At 43.2% G+C, this 9,682-nt stretch overlaps 1 pseudogene; it reads left to right on the forward strand.

The window, feature by feature from the left end:
• The first annotated feature begins 1,602 nt into the window (after positions 1 to 1,602).
• LOC136120817 (UDP-N-acetylglucosamine--peptide N-acetylglucosaminyltransferase 110 kDa subunit pseudogene) lies at positions 1,603 to 4,743 on the forward strand (annotated as a pseudogene).
• The last annotated feature ends 4,939 nt before the right edge of the window (positions 4,744 to 9,682 follow it).

The raw sequence follows: 9,682 nt of genomic DNA on the forward strand, positions 1-9,682 counted from the left end.
GTTGCTGCGTGGCAAGTGGGATCTTCCCGGACCAGGGCTTGAACCCTTGTCCCCTGCATTGGCAGGTGGCTTCTTAACCACTGCGCCATCAGGGAAGCCCCTGGAGTATATTCTTGACAGAAGAAAATTTCCGTTTTGACTAAGCATTGATGAGAACTGAATCTTTGACTTATCTTTCACATGCCTGATGATTGAAATAATTTTCCACAGAATAGCTTCTGGTTTTGTACTTTTCAGTTCTTTTTTTCTTCTTCAAACGCACATGCTTTGAGAGCTGTGAAGTGCAAGACATGGCTATATTGTAAGGTGGTTTTTGTCCTTATGCTTCTGTGTCTTGTGCTAGGTTAAGTCAGTAGAGTAGTCAGTATGAGTACTGGAAGTTATTCCTGTAATGGGATAGTATATAGTCAATTACATACGGCGGTGTCTGAAAATCACATAATAGCCTGACTTAAAACATCTCCTTAGGGCTTCCCTGGTGGCTCAGTGGTTGAGAGTCCACCTGCCGACGCAGGGGACACGGGTTCGTGTCCCGGTCCGGGAAGATCCAACATGCCGCGGAGCGGCTAGGCCCGTGAGCCATGGCCGCTGAGCCTGTGCGTCGCGAAAGGCCACAACAGTGAGAGGCCCGCGTACCACAGAAAAAAGGAAATCTCCTTAGCCAGATTTCAAAAAAGCCTGTGGCCATTCCAATATGATCCAACATAGCGGAATATGATAGAAGGAAAATTGGCAAAGAAAGAGACGCTGGTCTTACCTGATGGAAGTTAAAATATCTCACTTTTGACAATTTTGCAAAAACTTATAATTCCATGAACTAATTTCTAGGGTTCTTCATAGGACCTAAAAAGGAACCCATAGAGTTGTGGAACAACAATAGAAGCTGCTGCGATGAGAAGCCCGGGCACCGCAACAAAGAGTAGCCCCCGCTCGCCGCAACTAGAGAAAGTCTGCACGCAGCATTGAAGACCCAACGCAGCCAAAATAAAAATAAATAAAGATAAATAGATTTATTTTTTAAAAAGTAATACTCAGGTTTGAGGCATGAGAAATATGATGAGGAGAAATTAGCTAATCCTTTCAGAACTTTTAAAATATCAAACTCAGTCTCTAAGATTTTAGCATTATATACAACGTTGATTACTTATTAGTGGTTTGGGAAGGCCAATTTAAAATTTTCTGATCTTACTGTATTGAAATTCACGGCCCTAATGTTTTCCACATTGACTATATGAACGATGAAGTAAAGTCAATCATGTATTTCCTTTCCAACTGGACAGAAAACAAAAATTTAAAAAGTGTTTGGACTGCTGACTTTTGATTTCTTCTAAGGCAAGTGTATAGGTAATTTTTATTCCCTGATTAGGAGAAAAATGGTGGAAGAGGGCAGGGTTAAGAATTAAGATTTCAAGAGCGTGAGAGGTAGGTGGCCAACCAGACTTCCTAAGGTTCGGTGCCTGTAACTGTTGCCGCCGCTTAAGCCTGCCAAAGCAGTGGTACGGCTGCTGCCCTCGTATTTGCTACCTCTAGAAACATTCTTGCCAGTAGTGGCGGCAGCGGGACTCAAATACCCCCTTTTCTCGCTCTCTCCAGAAGCTCCAGATGGCGTCTTCTGTGGGCAACGTGGCCGACAGCACAGAACCAACGAAACGTATGCTTTCCTTCCAAGGGTTAGCTGAGTTGGCACATCGAGAATATCAGGCAGGAGATTTTGAGGCAGCTGAGAGACACTGCATGCAGCTGTGGAGACAAGAGCCAGACAATACTGGAGTACTTTTATTACTTTCATCTCTACACTTCCAGTGTCGAAGGCTGGACAGATCTGCCCATTTTAGTACTCTGGCAATTAAACAGAACCCTCTTCTGGCAGAAGCCTATTCGAATTTGGGGAATGTGTACAAGGAAAGAGGGCAGTTGCAGGAAGCAATGGAGCATTACCGGCACGCATTGCATCTCAAACCAGATTTCATCGATGGTCATATTAACCTGGCAGCCGCTTTGGTAGCAGCAGGCGACATGCAAGGGGCAGTACAAGCTTACGTCTCTGCTCTTCAGTGCAATCCTGATTTGTACTGTGTTCGCAGTGACCTGGGGAACCTGCTCAAAGCCCTGGGTCGCTTGGAAGGAGCCAAGGCATGTTATTTGAAAGCAGTGGAGACGCAACCGAACTTTGCAGTAGCTTGGAGTAATCTTGGCTGTGTTTTCAATGCACAAGGGGAGATTTGGCTTGCAATTCATCACTTTGAAAAGGCGGTCACCCTTGACCCCAATTTTCTGGATGCTTATATCAATTTAGGAAATGTCTTGAAAGAGGCACGGATTTTTGACAGAGCTGTGGCAGCTTACCTTTGCGCCCTAAGCTTGAGCCCAAATCATGCCGTGGTGTGTGCCAACCTGGCTGGTGTATACTATGAGCAAGGCCTGATGGATCTGGCAATAGACACCTACAGGCGAGCTATTGAATTGCAACCACATTTCCCTGATGCTTACAGCAACCTAGCCAACGCTCTGGAAGAGAAGGGCCGTGTTGCCGAAGCAGAAGATTGTTATAACACAGCTCTGCGGCTGTGCTCCACCCATGCAGACTCTCTGAATAACCTAGCCAATATCAAAGGAAACCAGGGAAACATTGAAGAGGCAGTTCGCTTGTATCGTAAAGCATTAGAAGTCTTCCCAGAGTTTGCTGTTGCCCATTCAAATTTAGCAAGTGTATTGCAGCAGCAGGGAAAACTGCAGGAAGCTCTGATGCATTATAAGGAGGCTGTTCGAATCAGTCCTACCTCTGCTGACGCCTACTGTAACATGGGAAACACTCTAAAGGAGATGCAGGATGTTCAGGGAGCCTTGCAGTGTTATACTCGTGCCATTCAGATTAACCCTGCACTTGCGGATGCCCACAGCAATCTGGCTTCCATTCACAAGGATTCAGGGAATATTCCAGAAGCAATTGCTTCTTATCGCACTGCTCTGAAGCTTGAACCTGACTCTCCTGACGCTTATTGTGATTTGGCTCATTGCCTGCAGATTGTCTGTGATTGGACAGACTATGATGAGCGAATGAAGAAGTTGGTCAGCATTGTGGCCGACCAGCTGGAGAAGAATAGGTTGCCTTCTGTGCAGCCTCATCATAGTATGCTCTATCCTCTTTCTCATGGCTTCAGGAAGGCTATTGCTGAGAGCCATGGGAACCTCTGCTTGGACGAGATCAGTGTCCTTCATAAACCACCGTACGAACATCCAAAAGACTTGAAGCTCAGTGATGGTCGACTGCGTGTAGGATACGTGAGTTCTGACTTTGGGAATCATCCTACTTCTCATCTTATGCAGTCTATTCCAGGCATGCACAATCCTGATAAATTTGAGGTCTTCTGTTATGCCCTGAGCCCAGATGACGGCACAAACTTCCGAGCGAAGGTGATGGCAGAAGCCCATCATTTCATTGATCTTTCTCAGATTCCATGCAATGGGAAAGCAGCTGATCGCATCCATCAAGATGGTATACACATCCTTGTAAATCTGAATGGTTATACCAGGGGTGCTCGAAATGAACTCTTTGCTCTCAGGCCAGCTCCTATTCAGGCAATGTGGCTGGGCTACCCTGGGACCAGTGGCGTGCTTTTCATGGATTATATCATCACTGATCAGGAAACGTCACCTGCTGAAGTTGCTGAGCAGTATTCTGAGAAACTGGCTTATATGCCCCATACTTTCTTTATTGGTGATCATGCCAATATGTTCCCTCACCTGAAGAAGAAAGCAGTCATCGATTTGAAGTCCAATGGGCACATTTATGACAATCGGATTGTGCTGAATGGCATCGACCTCAAAGCATTTCTTGATAGTCTCCCAGATGTGCAGATTGTCAAGATGAAATATCCTGATGGAGGAGACAGTGCAGACAGCAGTAATACAGCTCTTAATATGCCTGTCATTCCTATGAATACTATTGCAGAGGCAGTTATTGAAATGATTAACAGAGGACAAATTCAGATAACAATTAATGGATTCAGTCTTAGCAATGGACTGGCAACTACCCAGATCAACATTAAGGCTGCCACTGGAGAGGAGGTTCCCCGTACCATTATTGTAACCACACGTTCTCAGTACGGGTTACCGGAAGATGCCATCGTGTACTGTAACTTCAATCAATTATATAAAATTGACCCATCTACTTTGCAGATGTGGGCAAATATTCTGAAGCGTGTTCCCAATAGTGTACTGTGGCTGTTGCGTTTTCCAGCAGTAGGAGAACCTAATATTCAACAGTATGCACAAAATATGGGCCTTCCCCAGAACCGTATCATTTTTTCACCTGTTGCTCCTAAAGAGGAACATGTTCGGAGAGGCCAGCTGGCTGATGTCTGCTTGGACACTCCACTCTGTAATGGACACACCACAGGGATGGATGTCCTTTGGTCAGGGACACCCATGGTGACTATGCCAGGAGAGACTCTTGCTTCCCGAGTTGCAGCTTCCCAGCTCACTTGTTTAGGCTGTCTTGAGCTTATTGCTAAAAACAGACAAGAATATGAAGACATAGCTGTGAAACTGGGAACTGATCTAGAATACCTGAAGAAAATTCGTGGCAAAGTCTGGAAGCAGAGAACATCTAGCCCTCTGTTCAACACCAAACAATACACAATGGACCTGGAGCGGCTCTATCTACAGATGTGGGAGCATTACGCAGCTGGCAACAAACCTGATCACATGATTAAGCCTGTTGAAGTCACTGAGTCGGCCTAAATAATGGCTGTGTGCACAGGAGAATTACCCTGTACCTGAGCCTCAACCTTCTGGGGGAAAGGGAACTACTTTCTCCTTATCTGTACAATACCATGTTGCAGAGGGTGACAGACAATGATAAGAAATAGCACAGCCAGACTTGCTTCCTGCATGATCATGATCACGATAGGGAGAGACACAAGAGGTGGGAAACTACTGTTCCACAAGGAGTCTCCACAGAATTTTGCAGCAGCCAGTTGTCTGGAAGGTAAGTCTGGAAGGTCTGATCTCCCTTGGTCTTCCATGGGATGGATGGTGAGTGTGGAAGGGAGATAGAGATTGCCCAGCCGTTTTGTGATTATGATGGATTGATTGAGTCTTCTGAATTAATATTTTTCTTTATATTTTGGGTATTGGAGCTTTTAAAAATGTTTGGTTTCAGGTATTTTTATTCATGTGAAGTGTATATGATTCTCTTGAGATAAGGTTTTAAGCTAAAATATTCCTTGTTTTAGTTTCTGAACTCTACAGATAAATGGGGACTTCGCTGGTGTAGTCTTTTTATAGGTTTTATAAACCACTATATCAGTCATTTTAGTGTCTGACATAATGTTTGGAACTATCAGTGCTTTGTTTGTTTATAGATGATGGCTTAAATTCTTTTCCTGGTCCGTTTCCTTCTTCCCTTCTCCCCACTTTAAAAATTCTCCTATAACTTGGCTAACAAAAAACCAAGTCTGATTCAAAACGTCCCAGAGTGTTTCTCTTAAACGCATCATCTGGTGCCAAATGAAGATTCTTAGGAGTGATTAGTAATTCTGAAGGGCACAGTTGTGGTGCTGTCACTGATGATAATAATAATGGATTTTGGCCCAGAGTTTTGACCTCTTTCACCAGTGTTTCACCATTGACTGCCCCTCTATGCTGCTTCCAAAAGTGATAGTGTGTGATAAGATTTTTACTTTACTTCTAAAGTGTTTTTTTTTTAGTGAGTCCTGTTCTTCCTTTTTCTTTCAGCAGAAATGAAATCCCAGGTAAGTATAAGTATTCAAATATCTGATCAGTAAGTCACAGTTATCTCCAGTACATTAAATAACTTTCATCAAAAAACATGTTATAGGTACAAAGCTCTGAAGGACGAGCTATTATATGATAATTATGTTTCAGACCTTCCAGAGTATTATATATAATAACTTGTCTTCTGGACGTGGTCTTGAAGTCTTTATGGATTCAGCCTCAGTAGTAGCGAAGTGCACTGCTACTTGGTTTGGAGTACAAATTAGACTTTAGCCCTCCTGGAGGTTGAGTTTTTGGTATTGAAAACCATAGGAATGAAATTATTGTATTTCAACAAAGGATCGAGGGCTTGAGGCTTAAACAGGCAACATATGTGTGGGAAGCAGTCAGCCTTGAGAGCAGGTAAGGACATGCCAGGCATGCGGCCGCTGCTCGAAGTGACTGTCCCTACTTGTTCCCCTCCTTGTTCCATTCCATGGGAGATAAATCACCAGGGCCCAGAGATCAGAAAGAATGTAAAATGAGACAAGCAAAGCTGTCTCCCCCCTGCACATGCAGGTTATTTTTGATGCTTCTGGGTTTATGGGTTTCCTCCCAGGGAAGTTAACCTTGAGCCGAGACAGTCTGTAGATAATGTAAACCACCATCTGGCAGCCTTCCTTTTTCTAGTCTAGATAATCAGCAACTGTAGCGTAATAAAATTTGCCTTGCAACCATCAGTTGTCTTGGTCCTTCTGACCCCATCCGTCGGTGCTACCTTACCCCTTCCCTTCTGACCCAGGGCGGTGAGATCCTCTTTCTCCGGCTGGTCCGCGGCAAGTGGCACTGGAACAGGGACCTGAAGCGTGAAGGCAATTAAAAGAAAAAGAAAGTGCAGGTAAGAGAACCCTTAAGCAAAATATGTGTGGCCACCAGTAGACGTGAAACTAATAGAGGCATAAGGCAATAGTCAGAAGTAAAATAAGATGGGGCAAAAGGGCTCAAAGGAGTGTGAATTATTTGCTCAGGTTTTACTTTTGATGCTTAAAACTCGGGGTAATAAAGTTTCTACCTCACAGTTAACTGAATTTTTACAGCATATCCATGGTGTATCTCCCTGGTTTCCTGATGGCGGCTCTGTTGACATAGAAATCTGGCAGAAAGTTGGAGAAGATTTAAAAAATTATTATGAGTCTTGAGGGCCTACTCATACTCCTGTTGTTACATATAGTTTCTGGAATCTGATAAAAATATGTTTAGATTCTTTTCATGATAGTGTTGATTTGAATGTAAAGTCAGAAACACGTAAGCCTCTGACAGAAGGAGAGACTGTATTATCAGCTACTGTGTCGCCACTTCCTAAACCGAAAGAGCTAATTAATTTAAATATTTTAGATGAAGAGGAACATTTTGACTTAACAGATGAGGCTTGTAAACATAAAAGAGAGAAATATCCTGATGATGATTTTCTAATGGCTATGACAGATAAGTCAGTGAAAAAGCTGCAGGTTAATAAGGACTGTCTTCCTCAAAAATCTACATCTGTAAAAATGCTCAGTCCCTTGCAGCGCGGTACAAGGAGCAATAAAACGAGGAGAAGATCCTATTTTCTGTTGTCCCGTCATAGAAAGACCTGATCCTAATAATCCTCAACAAGCTGCTAGGGAGCATCAGGCTCTCCCTTTTAAAGTTTTGAAAGATTGAAAATCTGCCTGTGCTCAGTATGGGCCCACTGCTCCTTTTACTACTGCTATGGTTGGCAGGAGAAGCTCTTCCCCCGCCGATTGGAAGTCTATTGCACGAGCTTGTTTAAATGGTGGAGATTATTTAATATGGAAGTTTCATTTTTATGAACGGCCTGCTGAACAAGCAGAAAAGAATGCTGCCCATAATATTCCAGTTGATTCTCATATGCTGATTGGGGAAGGACAATATCTTTCTTCACAAGATCAATTAACTTATCCCTTTGTTGCTCATCCTCAAGTAAATCATTTGGCATTACAAGCCTGGAGGAAATGACCTTCTACACACAAAACTGAGGATCTTTCAACAATTAGACAGGGACCTGATGAACCATATGCTGATTCTGTAGTTAGGTTGTCACAGGCGGTGGGGAGACTCATTGTGGACGGACTCACTGGTACAACTGTAGTAAAGCAGCTTGCTTTTGAGAATGCTAATAATGCACGTCAGGCTGCGATTCGACCTTGGAGAAAACGGGGACCATTGGAGGACTATATTCGCCTTTGTGCAGACATTGGGCCTACTTATATACAGGGTGCTGCTGTGGCTGCAGCGTTAACTAAAGTGGGGTCTATAAACAATCAAAAGAAAACAAAGACTTGTTTTAAATGCGGAAAGGCAGGTCATACTGCTAGAGAATGTAGATCTTTTAATTCTAACCCTAGTCCTTCCTTCCCTACTCAGAAACCTCCAGATGGTCAGAAAATCTCTGGTTTATGCCCTAAATGCAATAGGGGAAAACATTGGGCACAAGGTTGTTGCTCAGTGGCCCACAAGGATGGGCCACCACTGTCGGGGAACTCCTCCCGGGGCCTTCCCCAGCCCCAACAAATAACAAGGGCAATGGCTGTGTATCCTCCTCAAATTATCAATCAGACATTAACCAAAAACAAAAACATACAATATCCTCGCTCTCCAGAGCAACACCAGGAAGCGCAGGACTGGAGCTCAGTACCTCCGCCCGATATGTATTAACTCCTGAAATGGGTCCTCAGGCCCTCTCTACGGGCATCTGTAGACCTTTACCCAAGGGTTTGATGGGACTATTATTGGGAAGAAGTAGTGTCACCATGAAAGGTTTAACTATTATGCCAGGAGTCACAGATTCTGACTACGAAGGAGAAATAAAAGTCATGGCACAAGCTATTAAAAATATAATAACTATTTCTCCTGGTGATAAAATTGCACAATTGCTACTTTTGCCCTTTGCACCTCATGGACAAATTGGACAACATCAAAAGAGAGAAACAAAGGCTTTTGGATCGTCTCATGCTGCCTACTGGATTCAGAAGATAGGGAAAGAACGTCCAGAAATGAAATGAACTATTAATGGAAAGTTTTTTTCAGGTTTGTTGGACACTGGAGCTGACGTCTCTGTTATGACGCAGATACACTGGCCTAAACGTTGGCCCAGTAGTCCTACTATTACAGAACTTCACGGAATAGGACAAAGTTCTTCTCCTATGCAAAGTAGTCAGTTTTTATTATGGCAAGATAGTGAGGGCTATTCAGGATACTTCCAGCCTTATGTTTTGCCTGGGCTGCCTTTAAACCTCTGGGGCCGAGATATATTAAAAGAAATGGGAGTATTACTTTATAGTCCAAACTCTCAAGTCTCTAATATGATGTTGGATCAAGGATTTCTTCCCACAAAAGGGCTGGGAACAAATCAACAAGGAACTGTCTATCCTATTGATGTGAAAATAAAAAATGATAGACAAGGTTTGGGTTTTTCTTAGGGGCCTTGGATTCTCCTCCACTCACTGCTGATCCAATTATTTGGCTGACTGATGACCCTGTATAGGTGGACCAATGGCCCCTCACAAAGGAGAAATTAGAAGCTGCAGAACAATTAGTACTGGAACAATTAGGGCATTTAGAAATTTCCAGTAGTCCTTGGAATACTCCTGATTTTATTATCAAGAAAACATCTGGAAAATATAGGTTATTACAGGATCTAAGAGCTGTTCATAAAACTATGCTAATAATGGGAGCTCTTCAACCAGGCCTACCCTCTCCCAACAGCCATACCACACAATTATCATCTTTTAGTTATAGATTTAAAAGATTGTTTTTTCACTATTCCTTTGTTTCCTGAAGATAGAAAACATTTTGCTTTTAGCTTGCCTTCCTTAAATTTTAAGGAAGCCATGAGGAGATTTCAATGGAAAGTATTGCCTCAGGGCATGGCAAATAGTCCTACATTATGCCAAAAATATGT

Source organism: Phocoena phocoena, chromosome 3 (genome assembly GCF_963924675.1).
Source record: "Phocoena phocoena chromosome 3, mPhoPho1.1, whole genome shotgun sequence".
Classification (NCBI taxonomy): Eukaryota; Metazoa; Chordata; class Mammalia; order Artiodactyla; family Phocoenidae; genus Phocoena; species Phocoena phocoena.